Source organism: Haliotis cracherodii, unplaced genomic scaffold, assembly GCF_022045235.1.
Source record: "Haliotis cracherodii isolate W230 unplaced genomic scaffold, xgHalCrac1.p SCAF_5, whole genome shotgun sequence".
NCBI classification, from domain to species: domain Eukaryota; kingdom Metazoa; phylum Mollusca; class Gastropoda; order Lepetellida; family Haliotidae; genus Haliotis; species Haliotis cracherodii.
Window position 1 is genome coordinate 32,051,651 of NW_027266308.1, and position 25,595 is coordinate 32,077,245.

Consider the following 25,595-nt stretch of genomic DNA (forward strand, 5'->3'; position numbering starts at 1 on the left):
AATCCAAGAATGTCACAAAAAACTGTTCAAACAACATTAAACCATGATATGTCATTAAATACTGTTCAAACAAAGTTAATCCAAGAATATCATAAAATACTGTTCAAACAACGTTAAACCATGATATGTCATTAAATACTGTTCAAACAATGTTAATCCAAAAATATCACGAAATATTGTTCAAACAACATGAAACCATGATATGTCATTAAATACTGTTCAAACAATGTTAATCCAAGAATATCATGAAATACTGTTCAAACATCGTTAAACCATGATATGTCTTTAAATACTGTTCAAACAATGTTAATCCAAGAATATCACGAAATATTGTTCAAACAACGTTAAACCATGATATGTCATTAAATACTGTTCAAACAATGTTAATCCAAAAATATCACGAAATATTGTTCAAACAACATGAAACCATGATATGTCATTAAATACTGTTCAAACAATGTTAATCCAAGAATATCATGAAATACTGTTCAAACATCGTTAAACCATGATATGTCATTAAATACTGTTCAAACAATGTTAATCCAAAAATATCACGAAATATTGTTCAAACAACATGAAACCATGATATGTCATTAAATACTGTTCAAACAATGTTAATCCAAGAATATCATGAAATACTGTTCAAACATCGTTAAACCATGATATGTCTTTAAATACTGTTCAAACAATGTTAATCCAAGAATATCACGAAATATTGTTCAAACAACGTTAAACCATGATATGTCATTAAATACTGTTCAAACAATGTTAATCCAAAAATATCACGAAATATTGTTCAAACAACATGAAACCATGATATGTCATTAAATACTGTTCAAACAATGTTAATCCAAGAATATCATGAAATACTGTTCAAACATCGTTAAACCATGATATGTCATTAAATACTGTTCAAACAATGTTAATCCAAAAATATCACGAAATATTGTTCAAACAACATGAAACCATGATATGTCATTAAATACTGTTCAAACAATGTTAATCCAAGAATATCATGAAATACTGTTCAAACAACATTAAACCATGATATGTCTTTAAATACTGTTCAAACAAAGTTAATCCAAGAATATCACGAAATATTGTTCAAACAACGTTAAACCATGATATGTCATTAAATACTGTTCAAACAATGTTCATCCAAGAATGTCACAAAAAACTGTTCAAACAACATTAAACCGTGATATGTTATTAAATACTGTTCAAACAATGTTAATTCAAGAATATCACGAAAAACTGTTCAAACAACGTTGAACTGTGATATGCCACGAAATACTGTTCAAACAATGTTAAACCTTGACATGACATGTTCTCTCAAATTATATGAATTGTGAATGGAAGCACTGTTAACATTTGAAATTCTTCAATGTTTGCTTCCAGAGAGCAAATATTACTAGGCAGCCTTTTTAGAAAGAGGTGAACGCAATAAAACTGGTTCCTTGTTTTGAAGTTTACTGATCAATCTTGTGACATGATGCATTCTGTTTTCGATAATGACTTTCCAAGATTTCTGATTGACATTCAGTAAAAAACATTTATTTTGTCCTTTCAGATTGATTTCCTTAAGCTTTGTTTACAAAGCTAATATTTAATCTACACAAACCCTTTGTTCGTGTTTCTCAATGCAAATATGAGGTCATGTTTTAATAATCTTCTGCTTTTTGACGTTGGCTTATTCTCTTTGAAATCAAACTACAGTTTCATGTTTAAGGCAGTAATGTAATTTATATGTGTAAGCTTATCTGTCAGTGGTTTGTAATGTCACTGAAATGAATCAAAAGCGATATCTTACCGTGTTACATTTCCTGTTATTTCCATCCTGTTCGTAGTAATTTAAAATGTTTATGCAAACCTGAAGCTGTGGAGAAATTGAACTGAATAATTTTGAGGCTTTTTCTTTTTTAGATGACAGTCCATGTTTCTCTCTGTCCTGTAATTTCAGTAACTCTGAGCAAGCAAAATTGCTGCTATACAAATTGACATTGCAAGGGGCATAGCTCTTTGACTTATGATTCAAACTGTAATCCTTTTATGAGTATCTAGCCTGTATGAAGGTAACAAATCAACAACAAGACTTATCAATAGGAGGGGGCACGGGTGGCCCAGTTGTCTAAGGCGCCGCGATTCACTGTGTAGAGTTGCGTCCGTTGGGCAAGCCAGAAACCTTTAATTGTGGGTTTGAATCCCGGTTCGCCCCAATTATGTTTCTAGGTTTGTCAGCACCGTACCCATGCCAAAGTGGTAAACGTCTGAGATCTGCATCACTTCGGGCTTTCCTCCCACATTAAGCTGACACGCCGTGATGTAACTGGAATACTGTTAAAAGCAGCGTTAAACCCAACTCACTCACTTACTCACTCCACTTCAATGGTGCAATGACTGATGACAATGATGAAGAAACCTGATCTTAATATGTCCTCATTAGCCTATGATGGTCGCTCGCGACTTATAGGATGGTGGGCAGGCTTGGTGACTTGGTCCGAGAGCATGGTTCATCATTCATCGTTTGGGATTTGTCGTGTGTGCTGTAATACTTTACTTAGCTGGTGTTTCTTGTCACCTGAGATGGACCAACTGTATGACCTGATGCCAGCTTCGTTTCTGTGCCCCGTGCCGCCACATACTGAGAAGGTCGGCCAACCCAGAAACCAGAATAGTATTTCCATCTACGGATATTTTCTTGTCTCCGATGACCAATCGGTAAAGCAGGTAGGCAAGTTTTTTGGGGTTTTTTTTAATTAAATTTTCTTTCCTTACCTTTTAATATTGTATGGTGTCTCAAAATCTTATAATTTTTTTCCCAATACAATAGTGAATCGGGTTTTAGTTTGGTATTGATCAGGAGTAGTCGCTTTGATCAATGTCAGAGGCCACATCTGAGCCACATTGGCCACATTGGCCACATTGTTCTCATTGGTGCTAGATTCCTGTCATTTCAGAAAACAAGTTATCAAAGTCAATATCGCTCAATAAATCAGGTTCGTTCACCTCAGTAATTTTACAGAATTCATTTTCTTCACTTGCATTATTGGTTTTGAAAGATAGCCATTCCATATGCAAATCAACGTAAGGACAATCCATTTTGTTTCATCTAGCAGCTTGATGACATTAAACACCAGAACCAAAGCATTTATTTATTTTTTAAGTCAGATGAAATGTTAGAAGACAAGGCACAAATACTACATTAATCATATTCCTGATGAATGCAGGGATTAAAACGAAAATAGAAAAACAAGTTGATTGTAAACACTGATTGAGAATTCGGGGAAACTCCGGAAAGTAGTTCTAGCAAATGTTCACACGATCAATTTCACAAAAAATTGTGCACAGCGTGTGAACTTTTCAGTCCGTTCACAGGAGTGTGAACTTCAAATATCAGATCACGTGACTACTCATTCAGCCAATCAGCGTGAAAGAAACAGTGTAAACTTTAAAGTATGAAATTATGTATGTATATATATACATATATGGTTTATATATTACTGAATATGCCACAGCTGATAATTTATTCACATTATGTGTAATTATTTAGAAGTATATTTCAAGAAAAAGGGTAAATTATATGTATGCCTTTGTGGATTTAAAAAAAAGAATTCGATTCAGTGGACAGGTACAAACTCTTATGTCTTCTTGAGGTTATTGGAATGTAAGGGAGTATAAAGAGTATGTATTCAGTATTTCAATCATGTGTTAAGACAAATGAACATTTTACACATTTATTGATTGTTCTGTTGGATTAAGACAAAGTCATGTCCTAAATCCAATTCTGTTTTCTATATTTATTACTGAAGTAGCTACGGAAGTTCTTAAGTCATGTGAAATAGGTGCTCAGTTATCATCTGATTTATTGGAGTTGTTTTTATTACTCTTTGCTGCTGATATAGTTCTAGTTTCAGAAAGTCACTGTATATGGAGTACAGAGACAGTTAAATGTTTTACACAGTTAATGCACATCCATCATTGTCGGTTAAGAAAGCATTATTTGAAGTATAATTTACAATGCCATTATTATGATCTATTTACGTAGAATGTTTACTTTAGAATTTTGATTCTCAAATAACGCAAGTTGAGAAATATGGGTTTACCGAAGGCAGGAGTGCAGAGAGAGAGTACAATATGTTGCTTATAAACGTTTATTCAATATAAGTGAAAATACTGCAAATGCTCTGCTAACTGGTAATTATTCAGTATTTGCAAGTACACTGTAGCTTCACATACAGAAATGTGAAACTGAATGCAATTGATGGAGTATGGGTATATACTACTTTGCAGAATTGGATAGATCAAACATTGTTAACGCAAGTATTGTATTCAAAACATCATCAAAAGCGGTTGTAAAATAAGATTAAGTCCTGTCTATCAATTTCAAAGGCTGAAACAAAACTACAGTGGCGGTGGATGTAGAGGTTCCTTATATGGTCATGTTGGAGGTAATTTCCTCCAAAATTACATGCTTGATCGAACAACATGATCTCCTGCCCCTCCGCTCTCACCCTGGCAAGCAAGCCACCGTTCACGGTCATGATAGGCTGCACGTGTCCTAGGCAAAGCAAACCTTTTCTTCACCCTTTTTAACATTCTCCTATCCACAATTAAGCAATGACCATTTGTACACTGTACTTACCTTTTTTTATGAGTGAGATTAAAGGATTGAAATATACTCCTCTTTCTTTCAACAACAGAAATCAGACAAAGACCATTTATGTCACAAATTCATGATTCAGTAAGAAAACAATGTATGAAACATACTATTTCTTCAATTGCTTTTATTGTTCGCGTTTTGGTACTTATTTCTTTTGTTGTGAGACTTTTCTGTGTTATATATTTGCTGACCTTTGGATATAATGATGAAGCATCGATCGTGCTTACTTCATTCCTGTTTTTGTGGTATCCTGATCATGACTTGCCAATAATATTGTTTGCCTCTGACAGTGACGATAGTTTTCAAGTTATCTGTGTTATCTGTTATATGTGAATGTTTCTTGGAAGATGATTTGGTGATTTCGGAAGAAGAACAAGTGAATCTGTGACCAACAATAGTGACGAAAAAAAATCAGGCCGATCCCCAGCTTGGATGCATTGATTACAAGTGATTGCAAAACACAGATTGGTTTGCTTGTTTGGTATATTTGCTCCAAATCACAACATCCTGTTCCAGTCCCTGAAGTTGTGCTGCAAAGATGAAGCGACATGTCCTAGACTCCGTGAATCCGTGTCACTTGCTAACATATTGCATTACACTCTACAATTGGCTGAGTGTTTTACAATACCTGGACTGACTGCTGGCATACATTTTGCAATAATCTACTGCAGTTGCATGTTCGTGACTGCCGGTGTGACAAATATCCTTCTGGTTAATTAGCACTAATTGCATGACTACAAAGATCAATTGATGTCAATCTTTATAACGACACAAATTGAGGGGTGGAACACGCTCCTCTAAAACTGAAAAAGAAAATATCTTACAATGTTAAAATGGTATAATTCATGTTTTATCAAGGTTACTTGACACCTCTCCACAAGCCATACTCTAGATGTAAATGGAATCTATTTAGTATTATTATATACTTTTATATACATAACTCCTTCATTAGTGCTTTTCAGATTCGTTTGGGTTGTTACAAATACTGACCTCAACATACAAACAATTTTTTATGTATTTTGAGGCGCAACAGTGCTGTTAACATTTTACACCTTTTTTCCTGGCCATCATATTGTACATCACACTGGCTACATAAAAGCAAATTCAAACAAACATAATTATGTAAGAAAAGTCTATTAATATTTTCATTGATACTTTAAACCAAAAACAACAAACGAAAAGAATAGTTTCATAAACATTTTGTCAATATAAGTATACATATGTTTGTACATTCAATTGAAAGTACAGAATTACAGAGGTTCGAATAAATTGTTTTAAGACCACCAGCCATCTCTGCTTCTCTGTGAAGCTTTAACTGCTCTATGTCTACACCATCTTTCTTTACAAAGAAGTGTTATAATTTATTCTGTTTAAATCCAATTTTCACTGTAACTACTACCATGGCATATCATTTTTTTCAACAACCTCTTTTCAAAAGAATTATATCCATCATGCAGGTATTAAGGGAAGTAGACTGTTATTTTCCTCATTTGCAAAGATATTAACATATGTGTGTAATTTTGAAAGATATCTTCCTTACAGAAATAACAATTTGAATGCAGTGGACATTAAAACATTCCGCATCACATTTAATAAATCTAATTTAACATTTATTATATTTTAGTTTATTTTAGTTTTTGTCTCTATTAGGATTTTAAAAATGAAATAAGAGCCAGATATATAAATATCTAAACTTAGACTATAAAAGAAACATAAACCTTTTGTAGAACAATCTCCGTCCAAAGAAAACATTGTTTGTTCAATGTGTTGAAAACATTATAAATCAGGCAGAACATGTTATGGTTAGATTTGTTTAATTAATTTTGTTTCAGTTTCTTTCCTTCACTTTTTTCATAAAGTTAAGATGAAAAAGATGCTTGGAGAAGTGGATTTTCAGAAACTAATGATTTCTGGTCTTTCATGTTGGTGTTTTGCTAATCAAGTTGAAATAGAATGTGAAATGTTTTTACTTTGGAAAAGCACATGAAGTACTTTTTGCAACAATTTTTAAACATCAAAACACATTTTATGAAACACTGAATCTTTGGGTTATGAGTGAAATAGGCAAGAAATGGGCTCTTCTCTTATTGTCTTTAACGGTTTTTCAAAAAGCATGGATGATCTAATTCAATTTCTCTGAAACTGTACATTTATGAACTGTAATGCCAACAATCTGATCTTTCCTCAAGTTATAGGTTGTGACATGTTTGAAAACTGATAATGAACAGCTTTGGTATGATTGTTGATCTTAGTTCTCCATCTCTCCAACCAATCAAGCTTAAGTTTAGACTTGGATGTCTTCGGTGCCTTCGTCTCACCTAGACTTCACCCAAATGGTAATAGAGCTGCAACAAAAACTCAAACCAACTCTCTGAGCTGAACATAAGATGTTATTGTGATTTGCTTTCCTCTGGTCGAGCTTATGTATTTTGCAAGAAAGAGAGCATTACAAAATATCACAATATCTAACTTGATAATTAAGTAGCTTCTTTAAGCATGTAAATCTGGAACAGCAAATAGATATATGTTTTGTGTCTTCATTTTTTGTCAGTTTTTTTTAAAGTTTTATTTTGTAACTAAAACCTTCAAGAAGAGTTTTCATACTGATCTATAATACGTACTGCATTTAGGAGTGATGAAAAAATAACAGCACATAAAGAGTTAAACGCATAAAAACATTACAGGGAGCTAATATTAAGCACATTCACAAGTCAATAATGATTATTGTCACAATGAGTACGTTATGATATCTATTTAAATTATGGGGCGGTTGGATAGCCTTGTGGCTAAAGCGTTTGCTCGTCACGCCGAAGACCCGGGTTCGATTCCCGACATGGGTACAATGCGTAAAGCCCATTTTTGGTGTCCCCCGTTATGATATTGCTGGTATATTGCTAAAAGCGGCGTAAACCATACTCACTCACACTCACTATTTCAATTATGTGTAGATTTTACCATGTGTCATTTCTCCTGCCGTTATAAACAACGGCAATATACACTAGGTGTAATTTTCAGTCTCACCAGGGTTGTTTTCCACATAGTGCACACTGAGGTATGTTTGTTTGTTTGTTTTGTTGTTCAACACCACACTTAGTAATATTTCACTCTGAACTAGACAATCCAGTGATTATCATCATGAGTATTGATCTATACAATTGGGATATGATGACATGCATCAACCAAGTCAGCAAGCTTGACCGGCCGATCACGTTAGTTGCCTATTTGGACAAGCATAGTTGCCTTTTACTGCATGGTCAGGTTGCTCAAAACCTATTCTAAGCCAGATCTTCACGGGTACACTTAACTATGAATATGGTTGTCTCTTTTTAGGAGACAAATATCATGTATATATATATATATGTACTATATATTTAGGCAATGATATTTAGAAGAAATTATTGTAATAAACCAAGTATCTTTAAATTTATCAGCCTATTGAACGATAACCGCCAACATATTTCATATTTGTCAGAATGCATTTTTCACATTATGAATGAACAAAACAAATTTAACTTTTATTGTCGATTAAATGTTGGTTATTTTGCACAACTGTGTGCGTGTTCCTTGCCACGAAAGTCAATGTCCAAACGGGTTGAAAGACTGTCAGAAAAAAATGCCTGCCGGCTTGCCTGTCAGCATGAAATTTTACTCCTCCTGTCCAACTGTCTGGCAGATAATTTTATACATACTTAAGTCTTCAGTTTTATTATAACTCTTTGTTGATTCTCTTGTAATTGTTTGCATTATTTCATCTGAATCAAGATGCGATTTGTCTCTTATTTTTTGTGATTTTTCAATATTTATAATGTAGGAATGTGGGCAGGTAACTTTGAAGGTGGAAAGGCAACATTTATGGGTCACCTGCATAACTGTCTTTTGTGTTGTAGAATTATTTCAAACACTGGGTGTCCCCCGCCATGGTATTGCTGGAATATTGCTAAAAGCGGCGTAAAACCATACTTACTCACTACTTACTCAAACACTGGGTAGAAGTAGGGTTGGGTTGGATGGGATGTGTGTATTCCAATACATATGTACATGAAGTTCTTAAAAAATACATGTGTGAGCCAGTTCTAGTGTGTGTGCTGTTGTATCTTTATGTCAATTGTATCTTGTAATTTGTCCTTTGACCTATACTGAATATGTGTCTATTGAGTGACTGAATGTTATTTGATAATGCCGTCAATTAGCAATATTCCTGCCATATCACATGGGCCTGTAAATAATCAAGTCTAGACCAGACAAACCAGTGTCTGAAAGTATGCGCCATGATCCTAATTAGTGGATGAAAATACACCCCATCAGTGAGTTACCGAGCCTGATGACCTGATACCCATTAATAGGTAGGCTGAGTGGTTCAGGTGTTTGCTTGTTATTGTTATTACTGCTTCCATGGTCTAGTGGAAGAGCGTCCGCCCGGAGGGCAGAAGGTGCGGGTTCGAACCCTGGTCAAGTCATACAAAAAGACGTTAAAAGATGGTACTTGTTACCCTGCCTGGCGCTCGGCATTAAGGGGCTAAAACAAGGACTGGTTGGCTTGGAGTCAGTATACTGTGTCTGAGTGGGGTATTCATGTTAAACTGCAGCATGGTATCTCATTGGGCTATCACTGAAAAATCAACATTAATCTGGACAAGTACAGTTGCTTGCACGCACGCACGCACATACACACGGACGCACACACTCACACATGCTGATCAGTTGTCACACTTGGTGACTTGGTTAATGTGGCATGGATCATTGGAAACAATATCAATCTCTGGATTGCCTGGTTCAGACTCAATTACTTACAGCTTGCCATCATGTAGCTGGAATATTGCAGAGGGCACCTTCAAGCAACAAAGAAACAAACAAATCTTGTGACAAGCACAAGCAGTTGGTGTACAGGGGTCCTATTTTACCCAAGAAACCCAACTTGGTGTCATCTAGGTATTGAAGCAGTGACTGTTGTAGAGTTAAGAAGGTTTGTGAAAGTTGGAGGCATTGTCTGCTTGGATTGTTGAGGAACATGCTAGCTGTTGCAGAGTTGCTTCCACTAGTCATAACAGGGGCTCAGATTTGCCCCAGTTATCATCCTTGGTTTGTCAGCACCATGCTCTTAGTTGCACCAAAGTGGACAACATCTACACCTGTCATCTTGGGCTTCCCCTCGCATTTGGCAGACGTAAAATGATTCAAGAAATAAACGACTTGTGGTCGTTGTTTATCGTACAATAAATATTTGCAGGGATAATAAACCATAGGGAGTTGCGCCCCTCAGGGTTTATTCTTCCAGTAGTGTTTTATTGTACAATAAACAACAACCACAAGTCATTTATTTAGATATCAACATTATGTATAGCCTCTTTAAGGATGTTAGTAAAATGTAAAAGCTTTAAAAGTACTTACCCAAATTTTGATAATGATGACTCACATCGATTATCTGTACCTTTTCTCATAATACCGATTGTCATATCTCCTATTTTTGGATGCGATTGTTCGGTCACTGTGTTTATCTGCGTAGCTCAGCTACATCTAAGGGGAACAACTTACCAGACACTTCCCTCTAGAAAAACAACATCGTCCAAAATATGATGTCATCAAGTTGCATTATTTTATTCATGATCTGTTCAACTGTATAGGCCAAGGGGCATTTTGTCAGTGTTTATCTAAAATGTCAAAAGTAATTTATTTTGGGATGTTACGACTGCCATTGTCTTGAGTCCAGTCTCAGACATGTCCTTACATGAGCTGTGAAAGAGTATGGCAATGTGAGACGTAGCTGACACTGTATATCTGAATGATTGATGGCTTATTATTGTGCTCAGGTCGATGGGTAAAGGGCAGTTTTGTCAGACTGGAGATCATGGCTAGCATGGTTTGGTCATCCACATGTATATAACCTGTGAAATCCTTTGAAGGTTGTTGTTGAGCACTTTCAAATGATATCCAGACCTACATTATCATGGTTCTTGAATGACATGATAATAGCTAGTTTCCCATACTTTCCCATTTTGTATGCAATAGCACGAGGGACAAAAGGACAAGCAGCCACACGCACCTGCATGCACGTTGCCATATAAGTACAATAATCTTGGATGCTATGTTGAACCCCATTTCATCTCGCCTAAAGATTGCCTTGAATTTGTAACTTTGAATGTCTTGAAAGAGGCATGTGCCCCGTTCTTGAATCCTTAATAGTGTCAGAAACGGCTAGGAATTGGGTGAATTAAGACAGGAATCCTAACTGCACTTGGCAAATAGATAAGACTCAAGTCTCAAATGGACCTTGTATCACCCTCATTTAGTTTATCCAGCGTTCTAGAAACCGTCTCATCCCAAAACTTCTTGAATGATCAAGCTGTCCAGGGTTAGTCAACAATTAAGGGAGATAAGTCTAACTCACACTTCCTGTTATAATCTGGCCACTCAGCAATAGATACTTTAGTCATTTGCTGACACTGACAATAACTAGATACATATCCATACCTGTTTCTACTGCCACATAACATGCTCTCCCTCCCCCCTCCCTCAGCCCTCACTTTAATGAATACCCTTTCATTAATCAACATTAAATTACCACTTCCCCAGTGGGGATTCCAGGGTAGAATGGCCCCCAGCAACTGTCATAAGAGATGACCAAATTGATCACATGGTCCGGTTAATTGACATGGTTGAATGTGTGTCATCATCACACCCCAGCAAGGCATTTTCAACATTGTATCAATCACTGGTTTGTCTGGTCCAGACAGGCATCTATCCTATCAGTGGAATGTTGCTGAATGCAGCATTAAGCAAAAACAAACACTGCCAATTTTCACACTTTGTTTGCCTGAACTTAATTGTCCCTGACATAATAACTGGCTTGATTTTCAGGAAGAACTTGTAAGTGTTGTCTTCAACAGTAAGGATCCTGGTATAGAATACCAAGGCTACCGGTACCAGTCCATACAACCTATTCTTCTCCCTAAGGTAGGACATGTTTCATATTTTCTGCATCACCTTCACACCTCTACCATTTCTGTGTGTTGAACATCAACAGGGACACTTAACTGTTGACAGTAAACATGGGAGAGACACAGTAAACATATTACACTGTAAACATTTACACTTTACTCAGTTGTCACAGCAACTGCCTCCATGGTCCAGTGGATACAGCGTCTGCCCAGACAGCAGAAGTGTGGTGGTTTGATCCCCAGCTGCACCATACCAAAAGATGTTAAAAGATAATTGTTGTTACCTTGCCTGGTACTTGGCATTAAGGGGATAAAACATGGACTGGTCAATTTGCAGTCAGTATGCTGTGTCTGAATGGGGTGTCATGTTCAACTGTTCATGGTATCTCAGTGGGCTAGTGCTATATAATCTGCATTAGACCAGACTAGAAGAAGCAGCCACACACACACATGCATGCATGTTACTATATCAGTCTGTGCCAAGCTCTTTTGAGACTTCTAGCCCATAAACATGGCTCTCAGCATCTTTTCAGTCGATTTTAGTGTTCTCATATGGGCTATTATAAGCTAATGTCCTAGACAGAACAGAACTTAACTAGAGTCAGGCTTCGGACTAGTGGTGTAAGTCACAGACTGTTATAAAAGTGCAATAAATTTGAATGCAACATTAAACCCCATTTCACCTCTCCAGAAGACACAGTGCATACATGTAGAGGTCACAGTGAACACAGGAGACGGTGAACAGTGTCAGTATATTGTGATAGAAGGGTACTACAAGCTCAGTCTGTGAGAGAATCAGTGCTCTGTCACAAACATATCAGTGTATATCAGAGCTCAATCAAACGCATATTAGTATAATGTGTTGGAAAGGTTTCCCACACACCTAATAGTTCAACGTTTGTCATGATGCAAGGAGACAAATTGCATTACAGTACAAACACTTACATCATTTATACTTGAAGTGCCTTAATGGCACTGTCAGACAATGGTGAGAGATGCCTGTCATGGACGTCATGCTCCGAGCACGCAAAGCAAGCTGTTTTGTTTTGAAGACAAAGCCCAAGTGACAGATTAACAATGATCAGTTCTAACAAGAACATCTTTGCTAATGTCTATACCATCTGTGTCAAGAACTTTGTAAATATCAGAATACTACTGTTTTAATGGATTTGAAACATGCTTGGACTGATAAAGAAGTTTGAAGAAGATGCTCCAGGAGAAAACACTTCATCTTGAAGGTTAGTTGTTTTGGTTACATGTAAAACTGTGATTAGATATGTTGATATCCTTGTATACTGTGTTTTCCAGCCCCTTGGAAGTATTTCTCATTATGCATCAAATAACAATCCCAAACACTCAAATTAAGTCTTGCCTTGGATAATATTTATTTCTGTTAACACTTGGATGGGTCAAATGACCATTTCTTGTTAATTTTATAGTGATAATACATCACTGATCGAGACAAATCGATCATGTGCCATCTTGTTTCCATCACATGATTTCAAGCGCCTCCATAACAGTCAAGTTAAAAATAGATGCACAACATGATCAGTCACATGACATTACAGACAGGAAGTTTACAAATAGCACCAATACATCATCGGTACATACGATTGTTCTGATGCAAAATTATCACCAGATCAAGTTTTATTAAAATGTGCATTAGTGAAATAGAAAGGTTTGAGATATGGTTTCATTACTTATTGAATATCTCACCTTATGTAGTTTAATTCACAACATAACTTCAGAGGCAAGTGGCGAACACTTTGATGTCTTTGGTGAGCATCTACCTTGATTACGTCAGTGAGCGGGTGGTCATGTATTGTTTAGTGGCTCGAAAAGAGGTGAGGATAAAGAACATGTCATATGGGGAAACTATATTCAGTAAACACGACATATTATATGGATTACAACTTCATATTCTATTATGCTGCGATGTTTCGGTATAGATCCTTATACCGTTGTCAAGCAAGAGTGAAGAAAGACACACACTACACATGGTAATGATAATGATTATGAAGGACTTCTTATGCCAATTCAGTTTAACTTCATTATCATGTGAAGGTAATAAAAGCTACAGATGGTAAGCAAATCGATTTGACATCTTTCTGAAGATGAAGAACATTTTTTTGTTCTTATGACATTGGAGTGTTTAATGCACTGAAGATGGCATACCGAGAATATGAAGGTATTGAATCAAATTCTTGAAAACTGAAATGTTCGCCACTTTCAGATGTCACAAATATGAGATATTTATTATAAGAAACGGGTATTGTATAAAATAGCAGATGCTGTGAGTAGAAGATGTGAATCAACATATTTGGATATTACACATAACTGCAACCTATGTTGGTAGGTTATATTTTCATATGTATAACATAACTACACCACAAAGAAAAATGAAGAATGAAGCGTGGTTATTTTTCACGATAAAACATTGTTCGAACATGCGCTTACAACTTTATGGCATTGTATATTGGACAAGGTTATTTTTGAGTGGTGAGTGACTAGTGAGTTGTTCCCCATAGATGTAGCTGGGCAATGCAGATAAACATGATGGCTGAACGATCGCATCCAAAAGTGGGAAAGAAATGACAATCGGTATTAGGAGGAAAGTAACAGGTAATTGACGTGAGGGTATTGAGAATATGTGGGAAATACCAACCTGCGCATAAAATGGACTTATCCAACATTGCTTAGGTTGGATTCTATTGAGGGAGTCATCATTATTAAAAAGCGGGTAATTATTTTTAAAGCTTGTACATTTTATCATCATCCTGAAATAGGCTGTATATAATATTGATATCTCATATGAAAATTAAACATCTGGTGGTTGTTGTTTATTGTACCATAAAACACTGCTGGGAGAATAAACCATGAGGGGCGTAATCTTCTTATATAATCCTGTTGGTCAGTTTTATGCGATCAGTGCATAGAGCAACAATCAGGTTACATGAGCGCCCCCACAAGATTGAGAAACAAGGCATGTCAACAGACTGAATGAAAACATGTCCTTAATAAGATTTTTGGATGTGCTGGGAGTATTGAATAGCTGGAGGCAGTTGTCAGGAAATGTAAGGCTTCTTGTGCCTCAAGAAGCCTGTGCAAGCTATACCCACGTCAACAGTGTTGGAAATATTTGCGAATCAAAGGTATTTTTTCCACTCCTCTTTGGAAAATAAGCTCCATTGTTTTTTACTTGTTTATGAAAACATTATGTTTTGTTTGGTTACTTGGTTTCTGACCAATAACTGCTCTCGATCACTTTGTGCAATGGACCCTGGAAGATAAGGCAATATCTATTGAAAAAACTTTCACAAAGAGCCTAATTCTAAATAATGTGAACTACAGGGTTCAAGAAAGATTTATTCTAGCGATGTAACATTTCTTAGTTAAAAACATAACAGCATGCTATTTTGTGTAATATACCCTTAGTTATGAAATCCAAAAGTGTAGAAATCGGGATCAGTGATGTATAACTGTAGGTTCTGCCATGATGTACAACGAGCTGCATTGGTGCCAAGGGGGACATTTGCTGGCCATGGAGACATATCTCTCTCTCTATAATCTTTGCAGTTTTAATTCATCCTCAGTAACTCTCAGCAGGGTTTAGGATGAATAGATATAATATTAAAATATCAGACACATGGTGTTTATTCTAAAAGAGCAAGAAATAAGATGCTGAAGTTTCTTCAACAGGATCAAATTAAAGGGATATATAAAACCCAGTTGTACAGGTGTGACTTCTGGCACACTGGTGATGGTTGCTAGGTAACTGAGTAGTTATAGTTTTAGTTATAGGTGATGAAAGAAAAAATATCTCCCTTTCAGTTACATAATGTACCCATATTTCACACCGTTCTAATACAGGCATCAACTGTGGTATTTGAGTCGATATGCGAAACATACAGATTAACTGTTTCTGTAAGAAATTGTTTCCTCGTTAACTTGGTAGGTCCTGATGATGACTCGGGTCACTCAGATGCCAATGGGTTTCATCCAAGCACCTAGTTTGGTAAATAGAATTCAAAGGTTAATATGTTGGACTTCTGTGAAAATTATTGCTTTCCAATATGGCTGTTATGGCGCATTCTACCATGGTCAGAACATTTCTAGAACAGAGGTGCCATAACTTGTGGATAATTGACAGGATTATTTGCAAAAGTAATTTGGTGTTTGTCTAGAATATGAAATACCAATCATCTGTAGGAGACACTTATCTTGTTATTATCTTTGATAAAATTATGTCAAATGGTTTCTGAAGTGTTACTATTTGAAACTTACATTTGTATCTATCGTTATTCATCCTGGGATAGGATTCACAACAAATTTTGGTCAATATTTTTTAGTTCAACCAATATTCTTGATATGTTGGAAGGTCAAAATGAAAGTGGTATTGGTTCAGTGTTATCTTCAAAATTTATCTGTACTTTTGGATTTATTAATAATTTGAAAACATGAAACTTTGGCTTGGAAAGTAGTGTCAATGTGTTGAAGCAAATTATAAATTTGTGATGTAACTTCTTCTTTGTCTTAACAAATAGGATTTTGCACAGACATCAAAATGGGTAATTAACAGCTTGACTGACAAAATTGTTTATTTCAGTCATGAGATATTGAACAATATGGGTTGTATGTCCATGTCGTAGTGCACTGTAAGGTCAGTGCTCCTGAACTATTGTCATTATCCGCCACTTGCAAACGTCACTACTTTTGAAGCTAATGAACATTTGATCAATATATATTTTTCATAACATTGATATCACAAACAGATATTGTGATTGAAAAATCTTACTTATGACATACCTTTTTCACTATTTTCAAAGCTGACAGGTTTCCATGGCAACTTGATTCGGCAAGAAACAGGTCTGACTACAGAGAAATGTGTGTTGAAAAGACCAGGAAAGGTCATCAGTGTTTTGACAATCAAACTTGTCAATTCACTATAAATCTAAATATTGAACTTGTGACACATCCTAAACCTGAATTACGCAATGCAAAAGATAAATATTGCAACATGACCAAGGAGGTTATTATTATCAGAGATTATCATTTACAAAAAGTGATTCAACGTCACCTTTACTGATCTCTTCAATCTTTTTAATCGAATCAGATTCTCAGATTAAATTTAACTCTTCACCCCCCCTTCTCCAAAAATATAATAAGAAAAAAATTATGATCTTTTTAATTTGTTATTAACAGGGAATTGGAGGTCTGTTAGTTTTCAATTCGTTATCTGCCAACAATGAGATATCTTGATGTAATGTTTTAAAATACAGTATGGGCAAACATGTTCCTATGGAATTGTGTCATCAGTGTTGGCAGTTATCTGATGGCAGTTTACAATCTTTATTGAAAATACAAGGCCAATTGTCGATTTATTATCCTCATCAAAGCAGTCCCTTGAAACAACAAGTCAATTCCGAGAATGCTTTGTCAATACGATTACACGTTATAAATATGTTATGCTACCCTTTTTCATTACTGAGATTGAGCAGGTGATAGCATGATTGCTATTGATTAGGATTGTCAGCTGCATTGATGTCTCCAAAGGATGAAACGGACGTCCAACAACTGCAAAAAACAATCATGTTAAAATCATGTGGCATGGTTTTGTCATAGCTTGGGTGGTATGTCCCATTAGATTAACAACAGATTTCAAGATAACCCATCCTGAGAGTGATGGCTCATGATATACATAGTTGTGACATGAAAGAAAAAAGTTCCTGCAGTGAGAAGCTTTGTGATGGTATTATTGTCACATGTGTCCATTTCATGAAGCCTTTGACTTGCATCAAACAAGAGTTTTAATCTGTAGTAGACTTTCCAGAAATGTCTTCCTGTCTTACGATATCATGTGAATGTGTTTGGCCGAATTTTCAAGAACATGACAGGATACATGGGAATGCTTTCATTGTATAAATGATTAAGCAAGGTGGAATGATTTGTTGACTTCCATTTTACAACACAGGAAGTTAGCATACATCCCCTGCTGTGAATGTTGGGCAATTGAGAATTTTCTGCCCCATTGACGGAAATGTTCCTTACCACCCACATTGAATTTATATTCTTGTCATTATTACCATTATATATTAGTGCCTGCTACTCCCGTCCACAAGAAACAACATAAATGCAGTTGAAAGCCAATTTCACTCACAAGAACTATTGGGGTTTGGGGGCAATAGGACCTTTGTATCAGGGCAATAAGACCTTTGTATCAGGGCAATCAGACCTTTGTATCAGGGCAATCAGACCTTTGTATCAGGGCAATAAGACCTATGTATCAGGGCAATAGGACCCTTGTATCAGGGGAATAAGACCCTTGTATCAGGGCAATAAGACCCTTGTATCAGGGCAATAAGACCCTTTTATCGTGACAATAGGAGCCTTGTATCAGGGCAATAGGAGCCTTGTATCAGGGCAATAGGACTTTGTATCAGGGCAATAGGACCCTTGTATCAGGGCAATAGGACCCTTGTATCAGGGCAATAGGACCCTTGTATCAGGGCAATAGGACCCTTGTATCAGGGCAATAGGACCCTTGTTTAAAGAGCAATAAGACCCTTGTATCAGGGCAATAAGATCCTTGTATAAAGGCATTTAGAGCTGTGGGTCTATACTGGCCCTTGTATCAGCCAGTAGGACAACTGTGACCTTCAGCATTCTCTTCCTCACTCAATTCTGACCCACAGCTGCTACCCCACCCAGTCCTTACCCACAGCTGTATCCTTCAACACCTCTTCCGTACCCAGTACTGACCCACAGCTGTAAGCTTCAACACATCTTCCCTACCCAGTCCTTACCCACAGCTGTATCCTTCAACACATCTTCCCCACCCAGTACTGACCCACAGCTGTAACCTTCAACACCTCTTCCCTACCCAGTCCTTACCCACAGCTGTATCCTTCAACAAATCTTCCCTACCCAGTACTGACCCACAGCTGTAACCTTCAACACCTCTTCCCTACCCAGTACTGACCCACAGCTGTTACCTTCAACACCTCTTCCCTACCCCGTACTGACCCACAGCTGTAACCTTCAACACCTCTTCCCTACCCCGTACTGACCCATAGCTGTAACCTTCAACACCTCTTCCCTACCCAGTACTGACCCACAGCTGTTACCTTCAACACCTCTTCCCCAACCAGTATAGACCCACAGAGCTGTAATCTTCAACATCTGTTCCATAACCAGTCCTGACTCACAGCTGTAACCTTCAACACTTCTTCCCTACCCAGTACTGACCCACAGCTGTTACCTTCAACATCTCTTCCCTAACCAGTACTGACCCACAGCTGTAACCTTCTTATACTTAAAATATTTCCCCACCTGCGCTGTTTCCAGGCATATTACATCCTTGAACACATTTAGTTGTCATCAGGCTTCTATATCAATATCATTCTCAGAATATACCAGTCTGAACTTTAATCATGAACAGTACATATACATGATTGGTATGTTGATATTCTAGGACTGCTCTCTTTGAACTTGTACCCTTCATCTTGTTTGCTTCAACAGCAGAAAGAAATGGTTTCTCTCAGAATACTAACTGATCAAATGAGCCAGACATCTTTTGTGTTCCAAGATTGAACTTCGATCATCAGAATTATCATCACTATTATCACCAAAAAAAACTATCAGCTGTATTAGTCTGATGTACGATAGATTATTTTTTTACTTTAAACAGTACCATTGTTAGCGTAGCAGCTACACAATGGAGATGTCTTATGGCGTGTAGCTTAAAGTATCTTATATAGAAGCCATATCAGAATGAAGTCTTTGGTAGGCATTTAGAAGTTGGAAGAACATGAATACATGACACTTTTTAGGGATAGCAAATTCTTTTTTTCTTTGTCACGATGTTTCAGAGATTCTTCTTGCTCCTTCATCAGGTGAATACTGAGTAAGTGTATAGATTTATGTTTAAACGACACAAGGTGTGATGAATGTAAAAAGATAACAAAATAATGACGAGGCCAATGGGTTTAACAGGAGAGGATTCAATGAAGTACACTGGAGGTGTAGTGTTTTTAATAAAAACAATTCAAATTTTCGGATCCTCCTCTGGTATAAATAGGACAAATCGTGTGAAGAAAATGTTTGTACTTGTAAAATTGTAATTGTAGAATCAAATAAAGTACACATTTTTTAATGATGTGTGCTTGTTTGTTTATGGGTTTATGGGTTTATGGGTTTATGGGTACCAATTGCAATAACCACCTTCAGCTGCTGCTGATATTTCTGAAATGTCTGTCAGAGCACCGTTAGGATGAAACTGTACTGGGAGGCATAGCACCCATCGTCTCAGGAAATGATGTCACTTGAAATGAGTGTGTGCAACACCTGAAATGGGATAATTATATCCTAGTGTTGACTTCCCGTCCTTGAAATCATGGTTCACAACTGAAAAAGATGTCACTTTGTTTTTTCAACTCCATCTGTTCTGTATCAAAGTTAATGAAACTGTTTTCAAAGGAAATCAAAACTAATTAGGTCTAATTTAGCAGCAAGTCCAGCTTGCAACACCTGAGTTCCGTCACCAGTTGTAAGGAAAATGTTATTTTCTATCTTGATGCAAATTAAAAGTGATTGTTTTCTAGCTAAATGACTGATAAATTACATTAGGATTTTCTTTTGATCCTACTTTGCAGTGCAGCTATTAAGGGACTTTATTACAGATATTAGCACCAACAGAGTGGGGTCCTGATAACATTGTTACATTTAATCTTTCTTAATAGGACAAAAGCTGACCATTAAAAAAAATCAGGAAAAACAAATTAAATTTTGGTTTGATGTATTAGATAATGATCTTCTTGAAGTGCCCGTCAAAAGCTTAAAATAACACAAAATGAATGATATTAAAAAGAATGAATGTCCCCTTTGTATCAGTGATAGAAAATTGAGGCAGGTGCAGTATTTCATAAATGCCACCAGACCTTATGATTTTGGCTTGAGGCTTATACTGACATTACGCGAGTGGTGCAGGGAGCTTTGCCATTTGGAACAGACAGACGCAGGTTCAGATCCCATTTTGTCCTGGATGCTTAATTGGCTTGGTTTCAGATGATGTATGGGTGTATTTTCATTAGGTGATATTTGCACTGATGTACCTCGTATGTGTTGTTATTTTGCATTGCTGATGCTTTGTAGGGCACTTAACATGCATCTTCCCATGGCAGGGGAGTTAACTGACTTTAAGAGTCTAGTTCCCACCCTTGTCAAACTAGGCTGGATATTTGTGCCTCGATCATAGTGCCACCAGTGACTCTTATGTCCCTTCCTATTGACCAATCAGATTCCACCTGTCATATTACTTGCATTTGCTTCAAACAAAATGGTGGCACACAGTCAAGACAATCTGATCAATAATCAAGATCCATTTTGTTATAACACTGGTCTTACCTTGCAAGGTGCATCAGATTACTTGAGCACCTTGATTTAAACATAAAAAGATTTGGAAAATATCTGTCAACACCCAGTTGACAGTAAAAATGCTTTGCAAATCCTGCAATTGAATGAAATCTGCACTACAGTTTATGCACCAGATGTCGATTTCGTTGCATGTTTTTGATTGGACTATGCATTGACTCATTGGTCCCGCCAATTCCAACCCAGTTCGGCAAGGGAGGAAACTGGACTTTTATAGTCAGTTAACGCCCTTGCTTCGGGAAGATGTTAGCATGGACTGCTTATGTTCACTGAAATTTCATTCTTACAAAAATATCTTCAATGAAATTTCACTCCAACTGAAATATTTCACTGAAATTTCATTCCAATAGAAATATCTTCACTGAAACTTCATTTTATGGTGTCCACATAAGATACCATCAGAAATTTGAATGTTTTTTACAATTAAGAAAGACGTCCTTTTTGGTAATTATATATATATACTACGTGAGCTACAGTGTCTCAGGGGGCACGGATGGCCCAGTCATCTAAGGCGCCGCGATTCGCTGTGCAGAGTTGCGTCCCTTGGTCGCGCCAAAAACCTATGATTGTGGGTTCGAATCCCGGTTCGCCCCGATTATGTTTCTAGGTTTGTCAGCACCGTGCTCGTGGGTTTCACCGAAGTGGTAAACGTCTGAAACCTGCATCACTTCGGGCTTTCCTCCCACATTAAGCTGACACGCCACAATATAACTGAAATACTGTTAAAAGCGCTGTTTAACCCATCTCACTCACTTCAGTGTCTCATAGATGTATTGTGTTTTGGGTTGAAGGAATTGTACCACATGTATACCAAAGCAGATGTCTTCACAGCTCCCTATGACAGATTGTGACTTTAAGGGGCTGTATAAGACATTGTGGGTTTAAGGGACTGTATTTGATATGGTGGGTTTAAGGGACTGTATAAGAGATGGTGAGTTTTAAGCGACTGTATAAGAGATGGTGGGTTTAAGGGACTGTATAAGAAATGGTGGGTTTAAGGGACTGTATAAGACATTGTGGGTTTAAGGGACTGTATAAGAGATGGTGGGTTAAGGGACTGTATAAGACATTGTGAGTTTAAGGGACTGTTTAAGAGATGGTGGGTTTAAGGGACTGTATAAGAGATGGTGGGTTTAAGGGACAGTATAAGAGATGGTGGGTTTAAGGGACTGTATAAGACATTGTGGGTTTAAGGGACTGTATAAGAGATGGTGGGTTTAAGGGACTGTATAAGACATTGTGAATTTGATAATTGTTTTAAATATACTAGGTGAGCTACAGTGTCTCATGAATGTATTGTGTTTTTGGTTGAAGGAAATGTACCACATGTAAGCATAAGCATATGTCTTCACAGCTCTCTGTGAGAGAAACACTTAAAAGGAACTCATTAAGGTAATTCCCCAATGTTAGCTCCAACAGGAGAGTCAGCCATCATGTTTAGTGTCTCATTATTTCAAAGTGAGGGAAAGTGTTACTTCCTGTTAGAAATGCATGTTCAAGAAGTGCACGACAACAAAATGTATTGATAAGAGAAGAAAACTTATTTACAATTTCTTTTCTATTTCTCAAGTGGTACCTGAAGTGCTGAAGACTTGAATATGAAGTCATGGGCTTAGTTGCGCTGTTGACAGGGATCCCCAGAATGAGGGTCTTTTTCCCACTGCTCTTAGCTGTGCAAGATCCATGTTGCACTGGAAATGATTATATTTCTTCTGCGTATATTTTATCATATTCTGTCCTATTCTGATCATTAAGTATTTTGTCTGCATATATTTTTCTTTTTAGAATTTTCTGAAAACTCGTAACCAACAAGTTTTGTTCTGTGTGTTCCATGATTGTAACTCTAAAATTTTGAAGCTGTCTTCAAGAAAGTGCTAAGATATGTATACACTCAATCATGTGGTGCCTTTTGACATTAAGAACGTTCCGATTTCATTATTTTTGGTGTTCTCCTAGAAATAATGAAGTACTTGTGATGGCTGGGTTGGCAGCCAGAACATCCATCAAAAGCCATTCAGTGCCATTATCAATCTTTGTACACATTGTGAGTAAGTGATCCTGTCATTTGAATTTCAAATTCCACTATTTTTTGTGTTTCCATGGAAGCAACATGAATATGTCTAATGGCAGAGTTGGACTCATTTCTTGAACAGATTAATGTATTTAGGAAACTCTGTGGGGGTTCCAGGTGAGAATAGACCCCCAGCAACCTATGCTTGGCTTTAGAAGTGACTTGATGGAATGGGTATGGGCAGACTTGTGACTTGGTTGGTAGCATATCATTCTACTCCATGGATCTGTGCTCATAACATCAATCACTGGTTTGTCCACTGGTCCAGACTTTGCAGGCCATGATCATTCAGCGGTAAGGTTGCTGAGCACAGCGTTACACAACATACACATGTAGAACAAATGGTAATGTAGAGCATTTTGCCCTGTGTAATTTCTTAAATATTTTGAAAAAACGTGCTGATAACTTTGTATGGGCATCATTTTACACTTCCTGGGTAACTAGTTATCCCATTTAATATTTCAGTGGACAAAGAAAAGACTTCCTGACACAATATTGAACTTAACTAAAAGCTGTCAGGAATTGTTGAAAATAACTTGAGAATTAAAGAACTAATATTTTCACAACTAGGTAAACATGGCTCTTATTTAAGTGGAGATTCCAATCGATTTTTTTTTTACTCATTTCAGTCTAGGACAAGGTCACCAGAAATATCAGTGATGAAGACTGAAGATTACCACTGCCAATTTCTGTTCACTTGATTATGAGATAATTTTTTGGTAATGATGACTTAGCATTTTGATTATCAACATCTTGCGATCACTCATGTTGTAGGTAAAGATCACTGTCCTGTATTCATTAATGGTTCTGATCCCTAAATATGATATTTGTCTATGTTTCATTTGTTTAAAGTTGGAAAAAGCTTCATTATCCTGACAACAAAGGTATGTTCTAAATTTTCATATCGAAAAAAGGATATCTATTGGGTTGTAGCTCTTCACCAATGTTCGATGCACATGGTGCCATGATCATATTCTTGTATTGTCATGTATCGATCCAAATTGAAATATGAAAATGCATGGAAAAGTTCTCAAGCCTTGGTTAGATCATTGACTCAGCTTACTGAGTATGGTTTGACTGGTCTCCCTGAGATTCTAACCAGAGAATGCTTCAAAACATTCAATTTATTTGTCTCAAATGAGAAACCGAACAATTGATTATTTTCCTTACAAATTATTTCTCACGACATCCAACAATATATTTTTCACATTATTCTGGAACGTATTATTCAAACAAAATCACAGGTCTCCTCCAAAGAATATTCAATGGATGGTCCCTATAACCCACCATCTCTAATACAGTCCCTTAAACCCACATTCTCATACAGTTCCTTAAATCCAACCTATTCTCAATCTCTTGTACAGTCCCTTAAACACAAACATACTCCCAATCTCTTGTGCAGTCCCTTAAACACAAACCTACTCCAAATTTATTGTGCAGTCCCTAAAAACCCAACCTACTCCCAATTTCTTGTGCAGTCCCTTAAACCCAACCCACACCCAATTTCTTGTGCAGCTCCTAAATCCAACCTACTCCCAATCTCTTGTGCAGCTCTTAAACACAAACCTACTCCCAATCTCTTGTGCAGTCCCTTAAACACAAACCTACTCCCAATCTCTTGTGCAGTCCCTTAAACCCAACCTACTCCAAATCTCTTGTGAAGCTCCTAAACCCAGCCTACTCCCAATCTCTTGTGAGTCCCTTAAACACAAACCTACTCCCAATCTCTTGTGCAGTCCCTTAAACACAAACCTACTCCCAATTTCTTGTGCAGTCCCTTAAACCCAACCTACTCCCAATCTCTTGTGCAGTCCCTTAAACCCAACCCACACCCAATTTCTTGTGCAGCTCCTAAATCCAACCTACTCCCAATCTGTTGTGCAGTCCCTTAAACACAACCTATTCCCAATCTCTTGTGAAGCTTCTAAACCCAGCCTACTCCCAATCTCTTGTTCAGCCCCTAAATCCAAACCTACTCCCAATCTCTTGTGCAGTCCCTTAAACCCAACCTACTCCCAATCTCTTGTGCAGCTCTTAAACACAAACCTACTCCCAATCTCTTGTGAAGCTCCTAAACCCAACCTACTCCCAATCTCTTGTGCAGTTCTTTAACACAACCTACTCCCAATCTCTTGTGCAGCTCTTAAACCCAACCTACTCCCAATCTCTTGTGCAGTCCCTTAAACCCAACCTACTCCCAATCTCTTGTGCAGTCCCTTAAACCCAACCCACACCCAATTTCTTGTGCAGCTCCTAAATCCAACCTACTCCCAATCTCTTGTGCAGCTCTTAAACACAAACCTACTCCCAATCTCTTGTGAAGCTCCTAAACCCAACCTACTCCCAATCTGTTGTGCAGTCCCTTAAACACAACCTACTCCCAATCTCTTGTGAAACTACTAAACCCAGCCTACTCCCAATCTCTTGTTCAGCTCCTAAACCCAAACCTACTCCCAATCTCTTGTGCAGTCCCTTAAACCCAACCTACTCCCAATTTCTT

At 37.1% G+C, this 25,595-nt stretch overlaps 1 protein-coding gene across 1 annotated transcript in view; it reads left to right on the forward strand.

Annotated features, from left to right (window-relative positions):
* Nucleotides 1-25,595, forward strand: part of LOC139442525 (melatonin receptor type 1C-like) — a 307,981-nt gene that overhangs the window by 21,520 nt on the left and 260,866 nt on the right. Inside the window, exon 2 of the mRNA XM_071223342.1 lies at nt 11,516-11,611. The gene's annotated coding sequence lies outside the window, so the exon portion shown is untranslated. The remainder of the gene's footprint in view (nt 1-11,515; nt 11,612-25,595) is intronic.